The sequence below is a fragment of the Cervus elaphus genome, chromosome 30 (assembly GCF_910594005.1).
Source record: "Cervus elaphus chromosome 30, mCerEla1.1, whole genome shotgun sequence".
Classification (NCBI taxonomy): domain Eukaryota; kingdom Metazoa; phylum Chordata; class Mammalia; order Artiodactyla; family Cervidae; genus Cervus; species Cervus elaphus.
The window spans coordinates 77,881,872-77,901,554 of record NC_057844.1 but is presented as its reverse complement, the minus strand read 5'-3'; the positions used below and the strand labels follow the sequence as shown (position 1 = coordinate 77,901,554).

The 19,683-nt window shown below is 43.9% G+C and overlaps 1 protein-coding gene across 2 annotated transcripts in view; it reads left to right on the top strand.

Annotated features, from left to right (window-relative positions):
* Positions 1-19,683, top strand: part of FGF14 (fibroblast growth factor 14) — a 600,641-nt gene that overhangs the window by 83,649 nt on the left and 497,309 nt on the right. The window lies entirely within an intron of this gene.

The following is a 19,683-nucleotide window of genomic DNA, read 5'->3' as shown; positions in this document are numbered from 1 at the left end:
CTTGCCTGTCTATCCACCTGTTTATTTGCCCCATATTTCTTGAATGCTTAGTTTGAATACTTGCTTTGTGAGTTACTGTGATGATGATATGAGACTGCCAACTCTCATGGGGGCGGGAATGCTTTCTTACTAGTTGTTGGACCCTTGTACCTAGTACAGTACCTGGAAAACTCAAGATATGCTTGGTTGGTTGAAGTGACCCATACTAGAAAATGTACAGACTTGGCCCCTTCACTTCAGGAAGTGGATGTGGCATTTGAGGACGTGATTATCAGAAACTAGTATGTTGTTGTTCATTTGTGTCCGACTCTTTGTGATGCCGTGGACTGCAGCACTCCAGGCTTCCCTGTCCTTCATTATCTCCCAGGGAGTTTGCCCAAACTCATGTCTGCTGAGTCAGTGATGCCATCCAACCATCTTATCCTCTGTCGCCCTCATCTCTTCCTCCCTTCATTCTTTCCCAGTGTCAGGGTCTTTTCCAATGAGTTGGCTCTTCGCAACAGGTGGCCAAAGTATTGGAACTTCAGCATCAATCCTTCCAATGAATATTCAGGTTGATTTCCTTTAGGATTGATTGGCTTGACCTCCTTGCCATCCAAGGGATTTTCAAGAGTCTTCTCCAGCACCATTATTCAAAAGCATCAGTTCTTCAGCACTCAGCCTTCTTTATGGTCCAATTCTCACATTCTTACATGACTACTGGAAAAACCATAGCTTTGACTACATGGACCCTTGTCAGCAAAGTGATGCCTCTGCTTTTTAATATGCTGTCTAGGTTTGCCATAGCTTTCCTTCCAAGGAGCAAGTGTCCTTTAATTTCATGACTGCAGTAACTGTCTGCAGTAATTTTGGAGCCCAAGAAAATAAAATCTGTCAGTGTTTCCACTTTTCCCTCATCTATTTGCCATAAAGGGATGGGACTTCAGTAAAGGATAAGTTCATATAAGAGATGTTTGGGAAAATCTGTGGAAAGAGAAACCATTCCATTTGACTAAAACTTGATGGTACATAAATAGAGATGTTGGTAACTTTATTGATAACTTCATTTTGTAAGACCACACTGTCAGGGAAACCACAATGCTGCTAATTGCTTTGGCATAAGATAGATTTTCTATTTTACAAGCAGCAGAAAGAAATTTCACTCTTTTTTCCACCCCCAATTGACGTATCAGCTTATGAGCCACCAATCCTTTTCAGTATGCAATTCCTCGTGACTGGCCTGCGTGGCAGAGGGGCGTTTTCCTAACTGCAGTGAACGCCTTGGTGTGTGTCTGTTGGCTGTGTCTTTCTGCCTTAAGCTGGCAGAGCTGTCACCTCATTGCTGCATTTCCTGTGAGTGATGATGAAAACCAGGTGTGGTGGTTTCCAAGTAGAGAATTGCTATTCAACAAGTCCTTGTTAATTATTGACTTTTAAAACTTACTTTACGTCTTTGTCTTAAACAGCCATGCATTATTTTGTGGATGGATTTGTTATTTTGTTTTTAGGCCCTGTTATTACTCTCACATTTAGATGTTGAAATCATAAGGACTAATGATTAGAGACAATTTTCCATAGAATTTAATTCAAGAGGTTGTGGTGAATATCTTCTTTAATTAAAAGAAAAAAAAATATGTCTCTTTGGGTTAAGCTTTTCCTGGTGGCTCAGATGGTAAAGAATCTGCCTGCAACGCAGGAGACCTGGGTTTGATCCCTGGGTTGGGAAGATCCCCTGGATAAGAGAACGGCTACTCACTCCAGTATTCTGGCCTGGAGAATGCCATGGACAGAGGAGCCTGGTGGCTCATGGGGTCGCAAAGAGTCAGACATGACTGAGCGACTTTCAGTTTCACTTGGGTTGAAGGTGGAAATATACCTTTCAAATATAATTATTTTATTAATTTAAAAATAAATTAGGACTTTCCTGATCGTCCAGTGTTTAAGATTTTATGCTTCCACTGCAGGGAACATGGGTTCAATCCCTGGTAGGGGAACTAAGACCCCCAAAAGGTTACTGTGTGGTGTAGCCAAAAAAATAAATAAATAAAGCCAAGAAATAAAAGTGTTTTGACACCTCCTTCCCTTGTATTTTTGAGGGAACTCCCAAAGGATCTCTTGTTTGGTCCACTCACAACAAAGCCCACACTAAACATCTCACTATTTCCTATAAAATCTAGGCTCTTCCCTAAATGCCTTTCTCTGTGAGTGGCATACCCTTCCTGCAGCTCTGATGATAAGCTCATTCCTCTCTCCTGATGGAGCTCAAATGTTACCTTCTATAATGCTCACATGCTCAGCTGACCCTGTGGACTGTAGCCTGCCAGGCTCCTCTGTCCATGGGGTTTCCCAGGCAAGAATACTGGAGTGGGTTGCTATTTCCTTCTGCAGGGGATCTTCCCCACCCAGGGATCGAACCTGCATCTCCTGCGTTGCCGGTAGATTCTTTACCACTGAGCCACCATCAGGGATGCCCTGTTACCTTCTAGGTCTCAGACAATTTGAGTTCTCTGATTCTGCTGTAATTTATAAAAAAGACCAAACACTCATGTGTAATTTGACTATTTATACACCAGCCTTCACTGCCTGTGAGTTCTTTCAAATTCAAGGCATTCCTATGCTGAGTTGTACCTTCAAGGCAAAGTGCTTTGTTCACAGTTCAGGTTTAATACATCCTTAAATTTCCTGTTGGTTAGATCAATGGGAACCTTGCTATGGAGGCTTGCTTGGAGCTTCCTTACCCCTATAGCACTGTAATGCTCTCAATGTTCTAAGGGGGCCCCAGTGTCCTTGAACTAAATGCAAACTTGCTCCAGGGTCTATGGCCCAGGGAGAGGCAGGCGGGTGTGCGTGACGTCATACAGAGCATACATGCTTAACATCACATGGGCCTGCATCCCATGGAGGAGGAGAGGGAACGCCGCTGTCTTTCTTGGGTTTGGTCTCCTCTCCCCACCTACCTCCTTCTCACACAGCCCGGCGGAGCCATGGCTGGAGGGCTGGTTTCTTTCATTTTCCTCTCTCTGTGTCTGAGAACAGGATTGGGACCAAAATAATCGGCAGTAGCTTCCTTCTGTAGGCAGCTGTCCGACTTGTGCCCTAAAAAAGGAAAATAGACCTCCTTCAAGTATAAACAGCCGCCGTGAGAGTGCTCCTCAGGCTGGCGCTGAGTGTCTTTATCAGCTCAAGGTTTCCAGGAGGTGGATGGAACACCAAAACAGGACTGGGATGAAGAGGGAAATGACTTGATGCTGGCAGCAAGTGTCTGTGGGAAACACGTCTTCTGGTAGATTTGATTGTGATGGGATATACAGACATTTCCAAACTTTTGGTCCAAGTTCCATGCATGCACGTGGAATGCCTCATGTGAATGCGTCGTGCACATCTTATGGACATAAGAAATATATTTTTCAGTGTCTTGGGATAACCCTTAAATTTCCCCATTCAACTCACCCATGAATGTTAGCTTCCAGGGTCTGTTGTGAGACTTGAATGAGAATATGTCCACGGAGCCTCTTTGGAAACAAAACCTCAGTTGTGTCCGGATGTAGGTGCTACCGTCAGTTCTCTCCCACTTCAGATCTTTTCTCCTCACTTTCATCAAAAGGAACAAGTCAGACTTACCTTTCTGCTAGGCTTTGAACGTTGTTCATCATGTCACACAATGGAAACGCGAGGAGTGTTGATACTAAAGGGGACAATGGTAGTTCCATAAATCTCAGGCAACCTCAAAGAGAATGTAGCCCTTTATTTAGCAGAGGGGGACCTGAAACTCAGAGTTTGTCAGGAAAAGCCAAACAGTCCTTGGCAACACAGCTAAACTGAAACTCGGGTCCCTTGGTTCTTAAATTCAAATTTACTAACCCATAAGTACGAAGGAGTACATTGTAGTTAATATTTTGGAAAATAGGGGCGACAATCTCCCTCACCCCCTTTTTTTTCCTCGAAAGGTCCCCACAGTAAGCTATAGTAAACAAGTGTTGGAAAATATGAGTCCCTAATAATATTCAAATACTTGTTTCTGTCTGATTTGGATACGAAAGAAACATTTAAGTGCATCAGTACATTTTCTACTTGTGTTCTTATGTTTTATTTGGTAGATGCTGTGATATGTCTTCTGTATTTCCAAGAAGTAGGGAGAGAAGGGGGCAATGTGGTCTGTTCTCAAATGTGATCACAGACATCAGAGACTGGAGAATAGCCTCTGCAGTTGTGCTTTAGAATAGCTCAGTTCTTTGTTCATTTTAAATATCCTGAGTTATACACCTTAAAAAAAAAAATACTTTGCTTCATGCATGAGTGCTAAGTCGCTTCAGTCATGTCTGATTCTTTGTTACCCTATTGACTGTAGCCAGCCAGGTTCCTCTGTCCATGGGATTCTCCAGGCAAGAATACTGGAGTGGGTTTCCATGCCCTCCACCAGGGGATCTTCCTGACCTGGGGATGGAACCTGTGTCTCTTGCGTCTCCTGCATTGGCGGGTGGGTTCTCTACCACTTAGCGCCACCTGGCACTGACAGTTAATCTCAGCTTACCCCTCTCCCCTCCCTTCTCCTTTCTACAGCTTTTGTTTTGGTTATTGGTAATACGACAGTACTCCTGAGCAGTGATGGTGGTGTTTTTCCATACCTGCCTCCGTTCCCCAATTCATAAGGTGACTTTTAAGTCAGCCCAGTTCAGCTATGGGAAAGTGTGGATGCTTGCCAGCATTGGAGCTCAAATTAAAGACACTCGTCTTTTCTGGGGAAAATCATTGATAAAACTTAGTTTTGCTCTGAAAGCTTCACACAGAAAAGATGTTTTCTTCAGCACTGATCTGATAATTGTACCTGGTAGATCATAAAGCTCAACCCTCCAGGGCCCAGAAACCAGGGCAAGAGAGACTCCTAATGCAATGTGATCTGTTCATGACCTTCTTAGAAAAGAACAGCTCAGTTCTCCCTGAGGAACACACTTTCAAATGCATCTCTCCTCACACCCTTCAGAAATAACCTCTTCCCCTGGACCACGCCGGGTGTAATGAATGGAAGGACACTGAATGAAGATGCAGTCAGAGCCTCGAGCCTATTTAAATGGCTGACCAGACCTTCCCGAAGAGTGTGTGTGTGTGTGTGTGTGTATGTGTGTGTGTAAATGAACGGACGTGGGCCATATGGGACACAGCTGGTAATATCAGCAGAGGTAATGCTGGCGCAGAAGAAGGACACAAGCTTGAATTAGGTCATGCCCTGGATGCAGTTCTGAGCTCCTGAAGATGAGACCCTGGCCGTCACTTCCCACCCCCAAGGGAGAACAATCTGGCCTGGCACCTGGCCCCAAATGATGGGTTAACTCTGGAGAGAAGGAAACTCAGAGCTGGCAGAGGCCAGGCTTCCCTCCCCCAGAGCTCAGGGCTTGTTACCCCACAGACACAGGAAGGGGGCATCATATGGCAGCTGGAAAAAAATAAAATAAAAATCAGAAAGAAAGGAGGTTTTGTTCCTTGCTTTCCTCTGTCTCCTGGCCCAGGAAGACACTTTTCTGTCCCTTATGGGCACAAATCCTGAGGACAGAAGTAACAGAGATACATGTGGAGGTGCAGCTCACATTCAAAGAGAAAAGGCTCCATTCTCTTAATAGTTTAAAAAGTGAATTCTCTTAATGTTTATCAGCTTCATTCATTCCGTATACTCTTCAAGGTCATTTCTATTTTTTAAATTTTAGGATTCTGTCTGCCAGGATTCCCCACTTTAAGTAGTTAATAATCAAATAAAGAGGAGGGGGAAAAAACCCCAAAAGACTCCCAAGTAGTGAAAGGGGGGAAGGGGAAGGACGTATGAGAGAGGCAGAGACAGAGATTGTGTGTGTTTCACCTTAACAAGATTAAAGGGGGCAAGAATAAAGGGGCATTTCCCCTCCTTTCCATCATTGGGACTTGTTAGAGTTAAAGCCCTTCCAAGGATTTCCCAATAAAAGCTGATGTCAGAATCATGGAGCTAGAAAGAAAGTCCTTATTTTCGAGGGAAACGAAATGAGCCCTAAATTAAATCATTTTCTAATTGGCAGTGAAGGGATGACTTAAGGTCTCGTCGTGGGCAGTGAGCACCTTGACTATCTTGTGAGTGAGATCTACGCGTGGGTGAAAAATGAAAGGTCATGAAGCCCTTATCAGTGGTTTCCCACCAAATATTGAATTTAAATTTAACTGCTTCAAGAGTAACCGAGATTCACAGACTAAACCAAATGCATGATGACGATCTGGAGAGGACCTGACATCTTATTCGCAGCAGAGCAGGGAATTAAAAGATTGTTACCATTTAATTCTGTAGAATTTTTGTTCACATCCCTTTAATGGATGACCGTGGAGGATTTCTTGCAGTCTTGCAATAGACAACAGCCGTTTTGGCCTCCTGTTTGCTAAACACTTCAATGCCCTCCCTATTTCTGCCATTTACACGTGAATTTACTTTGCTATGTTCTGTGCCCAAACTGTAAGATCCTTCTGAGCAAGAAAAGGCACTCGTAGGCACCAAAAAGCAAGTTTCTTCATCCTTTGATTCGTTCCCAGCAGCATCCGGGCAGAATATCCTTTCCTCCCCGGTACTGCAGAGTCAGGTGTAAGGCTGCCTTTACCAGGAAGCCTGAGTTCGGGCTTCTAGTCCTTTCCACTGGTTCAACGAGCGCCTTTACCTGGCTGATAAAAGCGTCTGAGTCTGGAAGAGCCCCTGGGCCTCCTTTGTGCGCGCAAGAATGTGTACGGCGGGCGCAGGCGCACTGCGCGTTCCGTGGCTTTGGTGCAGTGCCACGACGGTGTAAGAGTTGCATGTTGACGCCTGCCCGGGCTCCGGGCTCCGTGCTCCACTGAGCGAGTGGGAAGCCTCCCTCACTTCTGTGCAAGGGATTGAGTGTGTGTGTGTGTGTGTGCAGTATATGCATGTATGCATTTGTGTGGGCTCATGTTTACTTTTCTTTAGATCCCATTAACCAAGTGTCAAGTACATCTGCCATTACTTACTTAGCAAGGTTACTATTTCTGGTGTCCCAGTTTTATTCAAGTCTTGGAAAATTCAGTACATTTTTGCTGATACTTTGGAATGCTCTTTTCCCTAGGTCTTTATATATATGTGTGCATATATATATGCATTGTGTCACATGCGTGCTCAGTCGTGTCCAATTCTTTTGCAACCCTATGGATGGTAACCCACAATTCTCCTACATCCATGAGATTTTCCAGGCAAGAGTACCGGAGTTGGTTGCCTTTTCCTCTTCCAGGGGATCTTCCTCATCCAGGATTGGAACCCACAGGTTCAGTGGCTCCTGAACTGGCAGGTGAATTCTTTACCACTGAATCACCTAGGAAGCCATATATATATGCCATATATATATATATAATGCATATATATATATAAAATGCATACATAACATATATTATATATAATGCATATATAAAAATGTATATATATTATATATGCATATATATATATAAACTTTATATTTGTAAAGGCCTCCTAATTCATGTATGAATGGCTCTGGGGTTTGGATGTTTACCATCTTCTGTCTTTGATACCACTCCATGTACCAAGCCCCACCTCAGTCCTGCTGTCTAGCCCATTGTCTGAATGTAGACATTCTATTTGTGCAAGGACAGGAGTCAGCACTAGGAGGAGATTCACTGTTTTGTAGACCAATCTTTTTGTTTTACAAATGAAGACATGGAAGTGGACAAATGAAACGACTTGTTCAAAGTCATTTGGGTGAGTCTGCTGACCTTTAGTCTAATTTATTTTTTCTGACATAGTTGTATTGAATTTTTCTAGATGATGCAGAGGTTGAATTCTCCACCCCCCATGTGTCCTATAAGTTTCTTTAGTGCCATGGCTGTTATCCCACAGATCACTGAAGCTCTTTTAACTTCTCTTGAGAGTTATAAGTTCGAAATCAATATACTCAGGTAAATGATATGTAACCAGGTGTTCCTTAATGTTCATCATACTGATTTGCACATAGTTATTGTTCAGTTTCTCAGTCGTATCTGACTGTTTGTGGACACATGGATGGCCACGCGCCAGGCTTTCCTGTTCTTCACTGTTTCCCAGAGTTTGTCCAAACTCATGTCCATTGAGTTGATGTTGCCATCCAACCATCTCATCCTCTGCCACCCCCTTCTCCTCCTGCCCTCAATCTTTCCCAGCATCAGGGTCTTTTTCAGTGAGTCGGCTTGTCACATCAGATGGCCAAAGTATTGAACCTTCCAGTGAATATTCAGGACTGATTTCTTTTAGGATTGACTGGTTTGATCTCCCTGCAGTCCAAGGGACTCTCCAGAGTCTTCTCCAACACCACAATCAATTCTTTGGCACTCAGCCTTCTTTATGGTCCAACTCTCACATCTGTACATGTCTACTGGAAAAGCCATAGCTTTGATTACATGGACCTTTGTTGGTATTCAGTAAACGTTGAATCGGTTTTGTAATCAGGATGAGATGAAAAGTGGGAAGGTGTCTAAAGCTTATTGTTGTTGTCGTTAAATACAAATATTACCAGTTGTTGCCTTGGCATTGGTAAAGTCCACCCTCTGCCAACAGAGAAGATCTCCAGTGTCCTTTGGGAGAGAGCTGGCATGATTCAAGCGTTTGGAAGGCTTTTAACTAAAATGCTCCTCTGGCGACTGTCCAGGAGAAGACCTCCTCAAGTAGCTGTACATTTATGCCGCTGGCCCAGCCCAACTGGGCTTCTCTAGAACAGCTGAAGGGGTAAGAGGGTCTGTTCTGGGGTCAGTTCCAACCTGAGCTGTGTGTTTGCTATAAGACACTGACTGAATTTCCAAGATCCCTTATCTGTGAAATAGGTGCCCTGGGGCTGTCATATATCGAGCATGGAAGAACTTGGCCTTGAACCTGGCACTTTATGCCCCTAAGAAGTGCCTGCGTCTGTCAGAGTGCTGCTGTGGGGATTAAGTGGTTACTGTCTGTGTGACCTTGGTACACTCCTTACATTCTTTGTATCTCAGTTACCTCATCTGTAAAATGGGCACACTAATGGAATTTGAGTCATAAAGCAGTTGTGAAGGTTAAATGAATCAATACGTGTATAGTGCTCTGGACAATGCCTCTCACTGACCAACTTAAAAAAAAATCAGCAATTACTATTGATATGTAGAGCCATTAATGCAATAGCTATTCCGTGATGTTTACTCATTACATAGTAGCCTTCCTTATTATTTACTCTTTTCTCCCTTTTAGAAGAAATGGTCCATAAAAATAAGTGGTATCACTCTTAACAGTTTTTCTGGATCTTAAAAAGTGTTTTTTTTGTTTTTTTTTTTTTGGCCAAGACATGCAGCATGTGGGATCTTGGTTCCCCAACCAGAGATCGAATATGTGAGTGTATGTCTGTCTCTGTGTGTGTGTGCACACTTAGTCACTCAGTCGTGTCTGACTCTTTATGACCTGATGGACTATATAGCCTACCAAGTTCCTCTGTTGTCCATGGAATTTCCCAGGCAAGAGTACCGGGGTGGGTAACCATTTCCTTCTCCAGGGGATCTTCTCAATCCAGGGATCAAACCTTTGTCTCCTGCATTGGCAGGGGGATTTTATACCACTAGCGCCACCTGGGAGGGGCTGCCTGGTGGTAAAGTGGTAAAGAACCCACCTGCCAATGCAGGAAATGCAAGAGATTTGGGTTTGATCCCTAGGTCAGGAAGATCTCCTTAAGGAGGGCATGGCAACCCACTCCAGCATTCTTGCCTGGAAAGTCCCGTGGACAGAGAAACCTGGTAGCCTATAGTCCAGGGGGTCACAGAGTCAGACATGACTGAGCAACTAAACACACACATAAACACAATAAAAACTTTAAGTTTTATAAAAAGATACCCCTTATTTCATCTCTCTTGTATTCATCATGTATTTTGAATGTTGAGTTATATTTATATGCAATTCTTCGTGTTACAGGGCTCATGACATTCTAGGTTTACTTTCCTTATAAATGGATTTTGAATGCACGTTTTCTCAGCTATCTTTGGCTGCATAATAAATTACCCTATATCTCAGTGGCTTCAAAGAAGAAGAAACATTTTATCTCTCACACAGTTTCTCAGGGAGAGGAGTTGAGGGGTAGTTCTAGCTCAGGGTCTTTCACAGAGTTGCATTTAAGATGTTGGCTGAGGACTCAGTCATCTGAAGGCTGACCCTCGTGGAGATTCCTCTTCTTAGTCGGCTCACATATGTGGGTAGCAAATCGGTGCTGGCTGTTGGCTGGAGGCCTCCATTCCTTCCTAGCTGTACTTCTTCCTGGGGCGACTGTAGTGTCCACGAGGCGTGATCACTGGCTTCCTCCAGAGCAAATGGGCCAAGAGTGCAAGGAAGACCCCACAAGGTCTTTAGGACCTAGCCTTTGCCACATAGATCTTTCCTGTTCCATGTTGGAGGGGGCTATAAAAACTATGAATGCAAGATGTGAGAAGCACTGGAGTTCTCATGACAGCAGGCTATCACACACCTATTTCTCTTTTTCCTTAAGCCTGTTTGACTGTGTAATGGCTGATTCTGCCTACTTAGAAAATATGATTTAAATTTGCTTAAGCTTGACTGGGGCTTTCCAGGTGGTTCAGTGAATAAAGAATCTGCCTGTGCTGTAGGAGCCGCAGGAGATCCCTGGGTTTGATCCCTGGGTCGGGAAGATCCCCTGGAGGAGGGCTTGGCAACCCACTCCAGGATTCTTGCCTGGAGAATCCCATGGACAGAGGAGCCTGGGGGGCTACAGTCCATGGGGTCTCAGAGTTGAACATGACTGAAGTGACTGAGCACGTCTGCATGCAGACACAGGCTTGACTAGAGAACCTGTGTCTGGTAAGCCTCCGGAGCTAGGACATAAGGTAACAGTGTTGGAAAGGGGAAGATTGGATTCAGAATTAGCTGCAGGACTCTGGGTGAGGAAGACAAGTGCAGAGAAGAGAAGATGTATAACCAAGCACATTTCAGGGCAGCTACCTCCCTTGATCAGGAGGATTTGTGGGGTTATGTAGGAAGACAGGACTCTGGAGAGTGGGTCCCAGAGAGCTGGACAAGAGGCACCCCTAGCTGTTTATCCTCAGAGAGGATGTTTCATCTAATGGGTTTTTCTGATTTGTGCCTGTGGGGATGCTAAATTGGGTTCAACAGCACCCTGGCAAGTAATCAAGTCTTGACAACCGGAATCTCAGCATCCACAGAGAGCAGGTAGCCTTGGGGAACAAAATTGAAGATATGAAAATTCCACACTTACAGTGGTGGTATCCATTTAGCAAGACAGTGACGTTACATCAGATCTCTGCTGGAAAATGTTGCATCTAGAAATCTACATGGCTTTAACAAAATTTGCCATTGTGGTTTATTACAGGATATTGGCTATCTTTCCCTGTGCTCTATGGTAGATTCTTATTGTTTGTCTATTTTATAAATAGTGCTTTGTATCTGCTAGTCCCACACCCCTAATGTAACCCTCCTTCCCCCTTTGGTAACCAGGAATTTAGTAACCATGAATCTGTTAGGTGACCATTTAGTGTTGTACCTACTGTGTGTGGAGTTTAAGCTTTTAATCCCTAACAGCTGATGTGTACTGAGTGCTCAGTGCACACTAAGGTTACTCTCGAGGTTCGTCCCAGCGACACAGCTAAGAGACGCGCGGGGTGGCCAGGAAAACAACGGACCGTGGAGAGAAGCAGCTGGCAGCATCAGCCTCAAGCCCACGGCCCGGTGGCCCTGGGAGGAGGGTGGGTCATCTGACTTCCCCCAGCTACCATTTCTTCATCTGTACAACCAGGGATCAGCAAGGGCTTACCCCAGAGTTTGTTGTGAAGGTTGAGAAAGACAAAACATGCAGAGCGCTCAATACGCCTGAGGGGGAACACTCCGTAAGTGTTATCTTTTACATATTCATAGAAATGTCCCTTCTCCAATTTCAGTTAATTCCTTTGTTCAGCAATTACTTTCTGATTGCTTTTTATCTGCCAGCCATATTTTTGGGTTTGGGGAAACAGGCTTGAGTAAAGTGTCCAGGATCACTGTCCTCATGGTGTGGTATTGAGAGCCATAAAGAAAGCCACGGAACATAAAGTGTGTAAGATGATGATACATAAAAACACGAAACAGAGAAGGATGACAGCAAGTGCTGAATTTTGGAGGGAGATGCTATTTTATAGAGGATCATCAAGGAAATCCTCAATGACATATTTGCAGAGAACTGGAAGAAGTGAAGGAAAGAGTTACAACGGTACCTGGGAAGACGTTCTGGGCAAAAGGGAACAGCAGGTGCAAAGGTCCTGAGGGGCGGCATGAGACCCCATGGACTGTAGCCCACCAGGCTCCTCTGTGGTGTGTGGGGTGCTCCCTAGTTGTGTGTGGGTGCTCCCTAGTTGTGGTGTGTGAGTGCTCCCTAGTTGTGTGTGTGGGTGCTCCCTAGCTGTGGTGTGTGGGTGCTCCCTAGCTGTGGTGGGTGGGTGCTCCCTAGTTGTGTGTGGGGGTGCCCCCTAGCTGTGGTGTAGGGGTGCTTCCTAGTTGTGTGTGTGGGTGCTCCCTAGTTGTGTGGGTGGGTGCTCCCTAGTTGCGTGTGGGTGCTCCCTAGTTGTGTGTGGGTGCTCCCTAGTTGTGTGTGTGGGTGCTCCCTAGTTGTGGTGTGTGGGCGTCTCTTGTTGCAGAGCATGGGCTCCATGGTACACAGGCTTCAGCAGCTGTGACGCAGGGGCTCAGCAGTCGCGGCCGCCCGGCTCTAGAGCACAGGCTCTTAGCTATGGTGCAGGGGCTCAGGTGCTCTGCCGCGTGTGGGATCCTCCCAGCTCAGGAATCAGACCCGTGTCTCCAGCAGGGGCAGGCAGATTCTCTCCTACTGAGCCACCAGGGATGCCCTAGCAGTTGTGATTTTAAGGAGAGTGCCAGGGAAGCTGGCTGGTTTCTCCAGTTCTGCTCAGCTGCCTGGGTGCGCTGTGGACCAGGGTTTGACTGGTGGTTTGAAGTGAGGAGGGTGGGGTGGGGGGTGATTATGATGATGCCCTGCGGAATCCACGTGGGTGAGGCGAGATGAGAGGGCTGGAGGAGGGCGAGGGAAGCTTAGCAATCAGAGCCATCTGTATTTCCATCTTGCCATTGATTATCAATAACTTGTATCTGTTTCTACTTCTCAGTTGCTTATAAGTCCGTGCCTCACTCTTTGATGTTCCCAACGTGCTCTGTGGCAGTTTTTTTCTCCCAAGTAGGAAATCCATAACTGTCACTTAGATTGTGCTTTCATATTTTTCTTAGTCATTACACATCAGTCGCATTATGTGAAATTTTTTGAAAACACTTTAAAAAAGTCAGCTCCGAAAAAAAAAGTCAGCTCCATTTAAATATGTATAAAGAACTATTCTGCTCCAAAATGCTACTTTTGATTATAGATGTATCGGAACAGATGAGGTAGACTGACCTTTTGACAATATGGTCAGTTTTGTCAATTAAGTAGATGGAGAAAAAGAAATATTTCAGTAAAATATTTGGCTTGAACTATTTGAATTGACCTGTGTACATTTAATCAAATTGACCTAACTCTTGCCAATTTTCCATTTTATTTTGAGGAAAGTCTAGAAGATGAATAAAAGGCAACCACCTTTTTTTTTTTCTTTTGAAAATGATATTTTTGTAATGATTATCAATTTGAAATTTTATTAAAGCTAGGTAGGTGTGTGGTGTGTGTGTGTGTGTTGATAGGGGGTTGATGGGGCCAGGAAGAGAACGTGGAATAAAAAAAAAGTTAGGTCAGAGGTCAGTGATTGGCAAAGGGTTTCTAAAAGCAATCCTCTTGTGTGTGCCTGCCTTATATTAAAGATGGGCAGTCACCAGTATAGTCTTGAGGTCTAGCAATGTATGACTTTCATCAACAAGTAGGTATTGTGTATCTTCTTGCGTGTGATGCTGTGCCAGGCGTTGGGGCCACAGTAATTAAAACAGATAAACAGCAAGATAAGATTCTTACTGTCATGGGGTTCAAAATCCAACGGGGCTGTAAATTAGAATCTTTGTGGAGACAGCATGGGAAAATCTGGATAACTGACGAAATGTAGGGGGTCAGGAAGAGAGGGCTGTAGCCGATCACACAGAAGTTCAATCCTGAGAGGATGGTGGTGTAACTTATGTTGAGAGGACTGTAGTGTCTGGGGGAGATGCTGACTCTGATGATGCAAGGTTAGCTAGAAGGTCCACACAGACTTGTGGATGGAAATGTCCGGTGGGAATTATGTGAGAAGGCAGAACGCACACAAATGGGACTGCTGAGGTTTCTGGCTGGAGGGAAGGGAAGTTCTGAGAAACGCTGGTGCGAGTGATGAGTTCTGAGCCAGGCTGTAACCAGAAGAATGCTAGTTGTTGCTGCCTCCATTAACACAATCACTGCTAGCATACTGTGTAATCTTAGCTTTTGAATACGAGGTTTGTATTTTTTCCACACCGTTGATTTGAAATTACGTGGGAATGTACCAGGAAATAGCAGTATGTTCTAAAGGTAGAAGAGCTAGCCATAATAATGTCAGTTAAATCAAATTTCATCTCAAACACTGGAAAGATGAAATACATATACAAACAGAAGTTTGTCCAGGGCTGAGACGAGCAAGCTTTCAAAGTTTCACTGCATTTCTGTATTTGGTTTATGTGTTTGCCTTTCTCCCTGTCATTCCTAAAATGTTCCTGGGGGATACTCACATTCTGTTAGCCAAGTTGATGTACACTCCAAATCTGACCTTGCTCAGACCTAGGGAATGTGTGCCGTGCAGCTCAGACCATCCTGTTTGCCTCTTTCCTTTCTACGTGGCACTTCTGGTGTCACGGTTAATTCTAGTGGAAAGCGTGCATGCGTGCTAAGTCGCTTCAGTCGTGTCTGACTCTGTGCAACCCTATGTTCTGTAGCCCTCCAGGCTCCTCTGTCCATGGGATTCTCCAGGCAAGAATGCTGGAGTGGGTTGCCGTGCCCTCCTCCAGGGGATCTTCCTGACCCAGGGATTGAACCCTCATCTCTTACGAGTCCTGCTTTGGCAGGCGGGTTCTTTACCACTAGCACCACCTGGGAAGCCTGTGGGAAGCATGGGAGGGGAAAAAAGAGAAAGCTTTTCCTTCCAGAGACTTTGCTCCTGGACATCCCCGCCTCCACTCACTTCCCACCTCTCTTTCTTTCTCACCTCCCCGCCCCTCATCAGTCTCTTCCCCTGAGCTGGGGGACATGGGGGGTGTCTGAGGGGTGCGGGTCGTGGGTAGAAGCCCACAGCCCCAGTCATTCTCTGCCTGTTTGATTTCCCTCTTGGTCTCCTGCCTACTCGCCAGCCAGTATTTCTGGTAATAGTCTGCTCATAGTGGAACCGTCCTAAGTCCATCCAAGCCTAGGTGCACGCTGCAAAGCCTCACCTTTAAACTTTCATCATGCTTATCTGAGGAAGCATCATTCTGGATCCTGTGTACTGCTTTATGTTCCTAACGGATAGCTGATATCCGTTTCAGCTCTCTCCGTTTGTCTCCCAAGTGTGTTTTTAATAAATGCCCTATTTAAAAAATTATTCCTCCAAAGCATATCCCAAACGAAAACCACACTAATTTTTCAAGGACTTATTTTTTTTTTTTTTTTGAGGATGAACAGCTGAATTTGTAAATAACCATTTAATTCCATTTGTTGTATCCTTAGGGCATTTTGCTGTTCATTTTGCTTAGAAAATTCTAACAGTTTGTTATGGTTCAGCTTTGATCAGAGTGAGTTTACTACCAATGGAGAAAGAAGCAGCTTTGTCACCACCATCAAGAAAGAGAGATTCTCCTGGGGAGGGTTAAGTATGTCTTCATGATCTTGCTTTCTGTACGATCGAAGAAACAGATTCACATCCGGCGTCTTCGTCTGGTGCAGAAACACCTTGTATTTATTCAGTTTTCATCCTTTCTCCTATTTAGAGTTCTTCAAAAAGAGACTCACTTCATTTTGAGGAAATGATATTGTTTCCCCAGACACTGAGTCTAAAACAGGCAAACAGACAAACATTTTCGAGTTCCCTTGTTCTCAGGGATTTCTCCTCCCCCTCTCATGGGATGCTTTATGTTGTTCATCTAAGAAGGAACCTTTTGCTCCTTAGGAATTTGAAAAGACACATCTATTTCTTTTGAGCAGCACAGAACACTTAGGCAATCACTCTTGTTTCTTGAGTCCACTGGTGGGAGAAGGTGACAGAATTGCACAGTGGGCTCATTATACAACAGTGCAGGGAAGCAGCCAAAATGGACTGTAAATTATTGCCTGAAAGATGAAAATAAAAATTGTCTTCTGTAGAATGCCTTGGTTAGTCATTTGGGATTGGTGGTAATTGGTTCATTGAAAAGATCAGTTAATGAAAAAGCAGTAAAGCAGGGAAATTATTAAAAATGATATGCATGTCTTAAACAGTTTATTTTATATTAAATATATAAATGCTCACTCAACAGTCCTTTGAGATAGCACCATGGTGTTTTCTTTGATTGTGGTTGAAATGACTTGGATTCCCACAGAAATAACAGCCACAATCTATGATTTCTAATTTTGGTGTCTTTAAGTAGAGCAAAACTTGAAGGATGTGAACAATCTGAGTACAGAACTCTTCTTGACTTTCATGACATTTTCTCCCAATCTTTTATGGTACAAAAATATACATCTTCAAAGGAGTATTTTTAGCTATTTGCCTTTATCAAGTTTTTTCAAACCATCGAGTCTATTTTTTTTCATAGAAATAATGACTCTTTTGCAATTATACTTGTGATTTCAAACTAATTAAATTACATAATTAAAATAAGAAGTACATCTGGTATAGACAAGATTGGGGGCATGTGTTAGTAGGAACAGAGCCCCACTGCAAGGACGGTCTATGAGGGCAGCCCAGCCATGTGGTCAGATTCCCATGGGATCCATCATGTTCCTCTTCTGTGAAACAGAAGAAATAAACAATAGTTGGTTAATTCAGTTATTTAGATCCATTGTTGTTGTTGCTAAGTCATGTCCAACTCTTTGTGACCCCATGGATTGCAGCACACCAGGCTTCCCGGTCCTTCACCATCTCCTGGAGTTTGCTTACACTCAAGTCCATTGAGTCGGTGATACCATCCAACCATTTCATCCTCTGTTGCCCACTTCTCCTCCTGCCCTCAATCTTGCCCGGCATCAGGGTCTTTTCCAGTGAATTGGCTCTTTGCATCAGGTGGCCAAAGTACTAGAGCTTCAACTTTAGCGTCAGTCTTTCCAGTGAATAATCAGGGTTGATTTCCTTTAGGGTTGACTGGTTTGAACTCCTTACTGTCTAAAGGACTCTCAAGAGTCTTCTCCAACACCACAGTTTGAAAGCATCAATTCTTTGGCACTCAGCCTTCTTTATGGTTCAACTCTCACATCACACATGACTACTGGAAAAACCATAGCTTTGACTGTACAAACCTTTGAGTGCAAAGTGATGTCTCTGCTGTCTTTGGATCCATAGATATCAGTAAAATAAAAGAAATGAATTTTAAAAATTTATTCAGTAGTTTTAGAAATATCTTAGCCTATTTTATGTATTTATTTTTATTTTATTTTTTACCTTTTGGCTTCACGGCATGTAGGATCTTAGTTCCTCAACCAGGAATCAGATCCACACTCTATGCAGTGGAACCACTGGACTGCCAGGGGAGTCCAAACTTTTTTTATTTTTTATTTTCAAGAAAACTTTTATTTCATAAGTTTTAGGTTTACAGGAGAGTTTCCAAGATAGTACTACATAGAGTTCTCATGTACCCCACACCCAGTTTTCTCCTACTTAGCATCTTAGTGTGGTACATTTGTTACAATTAATGAACTAATATTGATGCATTGTTATTAATGCAAGTTTTCCTGGTGGTGTTAGTGGTAAAGAAATTGCCTGCCAATGCAGGAGACAGAAGAGACAGGATTCGATCCATCAGTTGGGAATATCCCCTGGAGGAGGGCATGGCAACCCATTCCAGTGTTCTTGCCCAGAGAATCCCATGGACAGAGGAGCCTGGCGGGCTACAGTCCACAGGGTCGCAAAAAAGTCAGACACGACTGAAGTGACTTGGCACTCATCTTACTTAATGAGTTAATATTTTACTTAATGTCGTTTCTCTGTCTGGGGTTTCATCCAGGATACCTCATGACATTGAGCAGTCATGTCTCCTTAGGCTTCCCTAGATGGTGACTGTTTTGCAAACTTCCCCTGTTTTTGATGGCCTTGACATCTTTGGGGAGCAGTGGGCAAGTGTTTTGTTTCTCAGTTTGGATTTGCCTGACCTTTTCCTCACGTTTAGCCTGGGCTTATGGGTTTTTGTGGGGAGGATCCCAGAGGTAAAGTGTCCAGTCTCATCACTTCGTACGGAGGGCCCTTATCAATACAGTCGATCTGACTTACCCCTGTTGATGCTGACCTTGATCATCTGGCTCACATAGTCCCATCAAGTATCTCCTCTGCTGCGTTTGTGTGATTTTGATTCTCGCAAATTTTGATTTTGATTTTGTGTGATTTTGATTTTTGGTTTGCTACAGAGAAGTGGGAGGTGGGTCAGTTCTTTCAACTGTGTTGTCTTCATGGTAGAATTAGATCATTTGGCCTCTTTAGGAGGGTTTTGTGAACAGCTGAAAGAAATGCACTTAATGTCATCTTAGTCCTCCTTCTGAATTCCAGTTTTGCTGTCTTGTCTCATGTTTCTTGAGCTTTAGTATCTAACCAAAGGAAGCACAGGCTCCAAAGATTTTTTTGGGGGGCTGTGATTTGGAAAGAAAAGAGAACAGTAAGGTTGTTCAGTTGTGCTTCTACACTATGATTCAGAATTTCAAGAACCAGCATGGCACTGTGAGCACAGCTTTGGGAGGGAAATCCTGAGACCTGGGTTTTACAGTTTCCTCTAACTCTTCTCATTCTAGGATTTAAAAACCTTAACCTTTGACTCTGAGTTGCCTGGGAGAGTTTGAGGGGAGAGTTATAATTGCCTTGCTTATCTTTAGGAAGGTGGTTTTACGGACTCAGTGCACACTGATTGTGCAAATGCATTATAGACCACATAGTGCTGAAAAGTTACAGGAAAAGAAAGAATGGGAGTCTGCTAAAGGGCAAGGCAAAGTCTGCAGGAGCCCTTTCTGCCTACATCACTGTTAGGAATCACAGTGCAGGGCGTGGTGAAGATCCGCGCTGTTAAAAAAAAAAAAAAAAAGTGGTCCTGAGGGACAGAGAAGATAGCGAATTTATCTAGAGTGCTGAGAACATCTCCAGGCCTAAAGCTTAGATGACAAATATTCTTTAGCAGCATCAGAGCTGTGAGAAGTGCAGTTAGTTGTTGAACGAAAGTCTGATAATAGTAATCATGATGATTGAGAATCCACTACAGAAATGGAAGCTGGACAACAGGACTTGAAAGGGTTTTCCTGGCTTTAAAATCCCAGTGATGATGTGGATGGATCTAGAGTCTGTCATACAGCGTGAAGTAAGTCAGAAAGAGAAAAACAAATATATATATATGGGTGAGAACACAGCCACTATATGTGACATCACACACACCATATCTGATATCACATCCACTGTTTCGACAACATCATATCCACTGTATGTGTGACATCCCACCCACTATATATGACAATATATCCATGTTAACACATATGAATGGAATCTAGGAAGATGGTGCAGATGAGCTTGTTTGCAGGGCAGGGCTAGAGACACAGACGTAGAGAACCATCA